Genomic DNA, 6,000 nt, shown 5'->3' on the forward strand with positions numbered 1-6,000 from the left:
TCTCCCTCTCTTCCTCGCTCGCTACCTCGACTCTGTGTATTCCTTTCTCTCGTCTCTCCGTCTCTTGCCTCAGCAGCAGCAGCAGCAGCAGTCTGTGAGTTAAGTTTAGCAGGTGCACCTGATGGCAGCAGCATCATCCAGGAGCTGCTGTCAGCCGTCTGCCTTCATCAGGGCTCCTCACACAGCGCCGCTGGGCCAAGGTGGGAGGGGTGCACACACACACACACACACGCACGCACGCACGCACGCACGCACGCACGCACGCACGCACGCACGCACGCACGCACGCACGCACGCACGCACGCACGCACGCACGCACGCACGCACACACACACACACACACACACACACACACACACACACACACACACACACACACACACACACACACACACATACACACACACACTTCTATCAACAGCTGTATCTTATTATTTTAAACACCAGGCGCCAGTCATATTTGTGCACACATGCGCTTCGATTGCTTTTATTAAATTATTATTATTGTGGATTTTATTTTCCCTTCATTTCTTCCCTGGTTTGATGCTTCATATATTAGAAATTCAAGCTGAGGAGATCAGAGGGCATGAGGAAGAGGAGGAGAAGGAGATGGAAGAGAAGGAGGGGGGAGGAGGAGGAGAAGGAGGAGGGTGAGGAGATGGAAGAGGAGGAGGAGAAGGAGGAGGAAGAAAAGTAGGAGGAAAGGAAGGAGGAGGAAGAGGAGGAGGAGGAAGAGAAGGAGGAGGATGAGGAGATGGAAGAGGAGGAGGAGAAGGAGGAGGAGGAAGAGGAGGAGAAGGAGGAGGAGGGGGAACGAGTAAGAGGAGGAGGAGAAAGAGGAGGAGGAGATGGAAGAGGAGGAGGAGAAGGGGGAGGAGGAAGAGGAGGAGAAGGAGGAGGGGTGAACGAGTAAGAGGAGGAGGAGGAAGAGGAGGAGGAGGAGGCCTGATTTTCTCTAAGCGGACCAGGGCTGGGTATCTCTAGTCCTTATCCTCTCTAGAGCAAGCAGAATGGTAGTGTCCAAATAACGCTGGTCAAACCAGAATCAGGAAATAAGGATTCCAGCTATTTTCTCTGAGCTCTTCGGTCCATGTGTCACTTATCAACGTGTCACTTTTTCACTCTATGTGTCACATGCGCACCTTGTGTGACATATGTAAAGTGTAAGGTGTGTGTGTGATAGACAGCAATGTTCTGGAATAAACGTCTCGGCGAGACAATGAGTCCATTCTAATGACTAAACATCTCGTTTCCTTCTACTCACAGGACACTTCACAAACTATCTCAAGTGTTCACTTCACTCCTGTGGAAGCCAGAAAATATGTGTCTGCAAAGCACTTAGATTAAACCAGTAATATGAATGAAAAAGTGATAAGTCTTAGTGGGTATTTCCTAGTCCAAGATGTTGACATGTTTAACAGCCATGGCATTGGCTAGATGACATGATTTGCTTTTAGTCCAGCAATTACATTTTATGGTTTGATTAGGAGCAAGCGGCAGAATTTACATGTCATCATTTAATGATTGGTTCTATGATAATGTTGTTGTCATGGGGTCGTAGATCATATCCAGTCAGAATGTGTTCAACTCCAGCACTTAAGCTGTCACTTAGAGACGGCTGGGCCATCCAGTTCTGCCCTTGATCGAACTCTGAGTCTATTAGACACACACACAGTACCTAGATTACGGTTTGAAATTTGTTCGAGGGAATATATGCTCACAAACGATTTTATTTCCAAAACTTTCAAATGACTGGAGTTGCACATTCTGATAAAGCCCCTCGTAAGAGCGCCTTCTTTAGGAAAAGTACAGGTCAGGTTCTGTCCGAGTGCAAAGGGTTTAGAGACAGATCAGCAAACCTCAAACTGCGACACAAAGCAATTGTGGCCATTGAACGTGGTCCAGTTGCAAACTTTGTTCCTTTGTGATTGCTGATTCAAATTGGAGTACAAAGTTGAACATGCACGCTTGTTAATTTTGAAGTTAAACAGCCTCCCTTGCTCTTGTCCACTTAGCGATCAGACAACCACTACCACCAACACCATCAGACGCATCAAAGGCATTTCCAATGATTACCGCGCCCCCATTAACGCACAGAGCTTAGTTTGAGGCCTGCGCGTCCTTCATATTGAACACATCCAATAAATCCTCCTTAAGTGATTGCAACCTTAAAACGATTCTCTTCCTAAATGAATCCCAGGGCTGCGTCTTGCCTTTTCAGCGGAGGGCACCCATGAATCAAACAATTAAGGGGGAAAATAGACCCGGGTCAGCTGATGCAGGCCTCCAGTTCACCTCCACCCACGCACCCACACCCCTGCACCAACACCATCCCCCGCCTTTCTCGCCTCAAACCTACAGGAAAACAAGCAGGACAGACAATTTCTTTCAATTAGTCCAAACGGGTCAGCCCAATAAATTTCAGTTTGTTCCCCTCGACGCAAAGGCCCTGTTGCATGTCCCGCGCAAAATGAAGACTAATGGGCTATTGTAGAGCGGCTGAGCCCCTGATTCCGTATCAGTACACCACCCTCGCACCCTCCCATTCTCCTTTGCTTCTTTCTTTCTTTCTTTCTTTCTTTCTTCGTCTCCCACCTCTTCTCTTTTTTCCCTCTTTCGTTCTCCTCCCCCACCTCCATCACCCCCTACACAGCTAAGTGAGCCAGTGCTGACCAGGCGCCACGACAAATGTTTAATACATTTATTCACGACCTGCATTCATTTTCTGTTTTAAGCATTATTCCTGAGTAGTTGCGTGGCGTAGGGAGGTGTGTGTGTGGGGGGGGAGTGCTATTCATCACTTTGTGACAACAGCCATGGACGTGACCATCGTTCACTGTCTGTAGCAGCTCCAACGGCGGTAGGCAAGGCACCGTATTATAACTTTCCTCCAGCGTTTTCAGAAATATATAAACACCCAGCATGCACCGGGGCCCTGTGATTACCACCATATGGAAATAAATAAATAAATTGAAAATCTCTTACCTTCTGGATTTTTCTTTAAAAGGGGGCCTTGAATAATTATACTACTTGAGGCGTTGCTGAGTTCTTGAATATTTCGCATCGCTCCCTCAACTGTTTCTCATTCCACTTCACTCCTGTGTTTACATTGATCTTTTTACATTGAGTTTGTTTTTCTGGCCCAGCGGGACGAGAAGACACACAGGGCAGCTACAGGCTCTCATCATGAAAACCTACTACATAACACACCCATAATTGTTATTGGCAGTGGCCAGAATACGATAAGAAGAGTAATAAAGATGGATCTTTCAAAGTGTCATCAAACATTCATGCCGTGGCAGATCCTCAGGCCACAGCTAACAGATGAGGAGCTCAGAGTTCAGTGGTTGCTGCGTTAAAACCACAAGTGGAGGGCAAAGACGACATTGATTTTACAATGCGGAGCTCCATCACGGCAGGCGACCCCCACAGAGCGGTGTGGATACAGGGCGAGATCTGGAGATTTTGCCTGCGCCGTTCGTTAAACTTAACATCCGCATCGTTTATACGCCCGCCTCCGGCCCTGTAAGACAGAGATTCAGTGGCGTTGAGTGCAGTGCAGTGGAGTGTTGTTGAACGCGTTGCGCGACTAGTGCGAAGTCTACACAAGTTATGATTAATAAAGGCGATTCAGTGTACAGTATAGTGAAATGAGGGCAAACCAGCTGTGGTGGGCTGTGGAGGGGGGGTCGGGGGAGAGAGAGAGAGAGAGAGAGAGAGAGAGAGAGAGAGAGAGAGAGAGAGAGAGAGAGAGAGAGAGAGAGAGACAGAGAGAGAGAGAGAGACAGAGAGATGGGGAGAGAGAGAGAGAGAGAGAGAGAGAGAGAGAGAGAGAGAGAGAGAGAGAGAGAGACAGAGAGAGACAGAGAGATGGGGAGAGAGAGAGAAAGAGAGAGAGAAAACAAAATAATAAAACAAGGAATAATTTCGAATATGTGTGTGAGAGAGATTGACATAAACACAGGGAAAGATAAAACAACAAAGGGAGTCGATCGGAACTGAGAGAAAGTCCATTATCAAGGACGGAGAAACCATGCATCATATTGCAGTCGTTTATTGAAAAATAATTTCTGTGTGTGCTTTGATGAAAATGAGAGCATCGTGTTGCAACACATCAATACAAGCAGGCGACGGCCAATGTATTCTTATTTCTTCTTCTGCTTTATCTCAAAGATTCCCAATCAGATTCCTGCAGGCTTTTTATGCCCGCCATGAATGCTGTGACTGTCAGACTGACAAACATGCAATCGCTCAGAGAGCAGATGGGGGATGGGGAACAAGAAAAAATAAAATAAACGGCCCCATGTCGCCTTCCTATCACAAGGGGCCCCTTTTAATAAGGCCCCGGAAAATGAGGCAAGTAATCCTTACTAATGAGTTCATTAAATGCCCCCGTCACACCTGGACATAATTCCATTATGATTGTGGCAATAAAATGAAGCTTTCATCAAGGCCCGCAGACAGAAGGCAGAAAAGCTATTATTTCTCTCATATTCTTAGATATAGCGTTGCTTATAACATTATGATATTAGGGTGCTTTGTACAATTTATGACACGCTGTTCGGTCTGTAACGCCGGCGGGAAGATGACAGTTTCATAAACTACAGAGCCGGACACTTTTGTCAAGCATTTGTGCTTGACTTTAAAGTAGAGGAGGAATGGTGAATGTATTCGTTGTTATTGAGGTATGTTCTCTCTTTTTGTTCTTGTTTATTTTATTGTTCCTTTCTGCTTCAAGGCCTTTTCTTATTTTTTGCTTATTACAGTTTTTCTCGATTGTATACACACAAAAAATGGAACTATGCACACAATTCTGAAAACTTGAAGCTCATGTCTCGCTACAAGGCTCCAGACTGCTAAACTTTAAGCACAATTCCACTGTTTTCACATTTTTGCTAAACTCTAAGCATAAATCTCATCATCTGGCACACTAGGTTCACCTGGATCACACTGGCCTAGGGCAAGGCAAGGCAAGGCAAGGCGACTTTATTTATGTAGCACTTTTCATACACAAGGCAGACACAAAGTGCATCACAAATAAACATTGTCATACAATAAAATAAAATTATAGATAAGTAAAAGAAAACATATGCAAAGAAATGAGTAAAATAGAAAGTTAAAAAGGCATTTTAGTATTAAAATAGAAAATAAAGGCAAAGTTAAAAAAGCTTTCTAGAAAGTGCAATGTATTTACGATTTAGCAGAAAGCTAAAGCAAGCATAAAAGTCTTCAGTCTTGTTTTAAAGGTGCTCAGGGTTGGGGCTAGTCTTAAATCCTCAGGGAGTTTATTCCAGCTATTTGTTGCATAGTAACTAAATCCTGCTTTCCCATGTTTCGTGTTTTATTCTGGGGATAATTAACAGATTGGTCTCAGAGGATCTTAGTGGTCTAGAAGGTTTATGTAATGGAAGCATATCAGTCAAATATTATGGGCCTAAACCATGTAGGGATTTATAGGTTAGCAACAAGATTTTAAAATCAACTCTTTGACCTACAGGAAGCCAATGTAACGATTTAAGAATTGGTGTAATTTGTTCACATTTTTTGGTCTTTGTTAGAACTCTAGCAGCAGCATTCTGAACAAGCTGAAGCTTCCTCAGAGTTTGTTTTGGAAGACCTGTAAGGACACCATTGCAGTAATCAAGCTTACTAGTGATAAAGGCATGTACAAGTTTTTCGTTCTTCGGTGGACATGAGCCCTCTAAGTCTTGCTACATTTTTAAGGGGATAATATGCAGATTTTGTAACTGATTTGATTTGACTGTCGAAATGTAAATCTGAATCCATGATAACCCCTAGATTTCTGGCTTTGTTTGAGGTTTTCAGGGACAGAGAGTGAAGGTGTTGGGTTACTTTTAGCCTTTCCGTTTTGGAACCAAATACAATTACCTCTGTTTTGTCCTAATTTAGTTGAAGGAAATTTCAGCACATTCATTCCTTCACTTGCTCAATGCACTGGCACTGCAGGTGGGCCGATAGTCATTTGGTGATAGCGATACA

Source organism: Gadus chalcogrammus, chromosome 13 (assembly GCF_026213295.1).
Source record: "Gadus chalcogrammus isolate NIFS_2021 chromosome 13, NIFS_Gcha_1.0, whole genome shotgun sequence".
Taxonomy (NCBI): Eukaryota; Metazoa; Chordata; class Actinopteri; order Gadiformes; family Gadidae; genus Gadus; species Gadus chalcogrammus.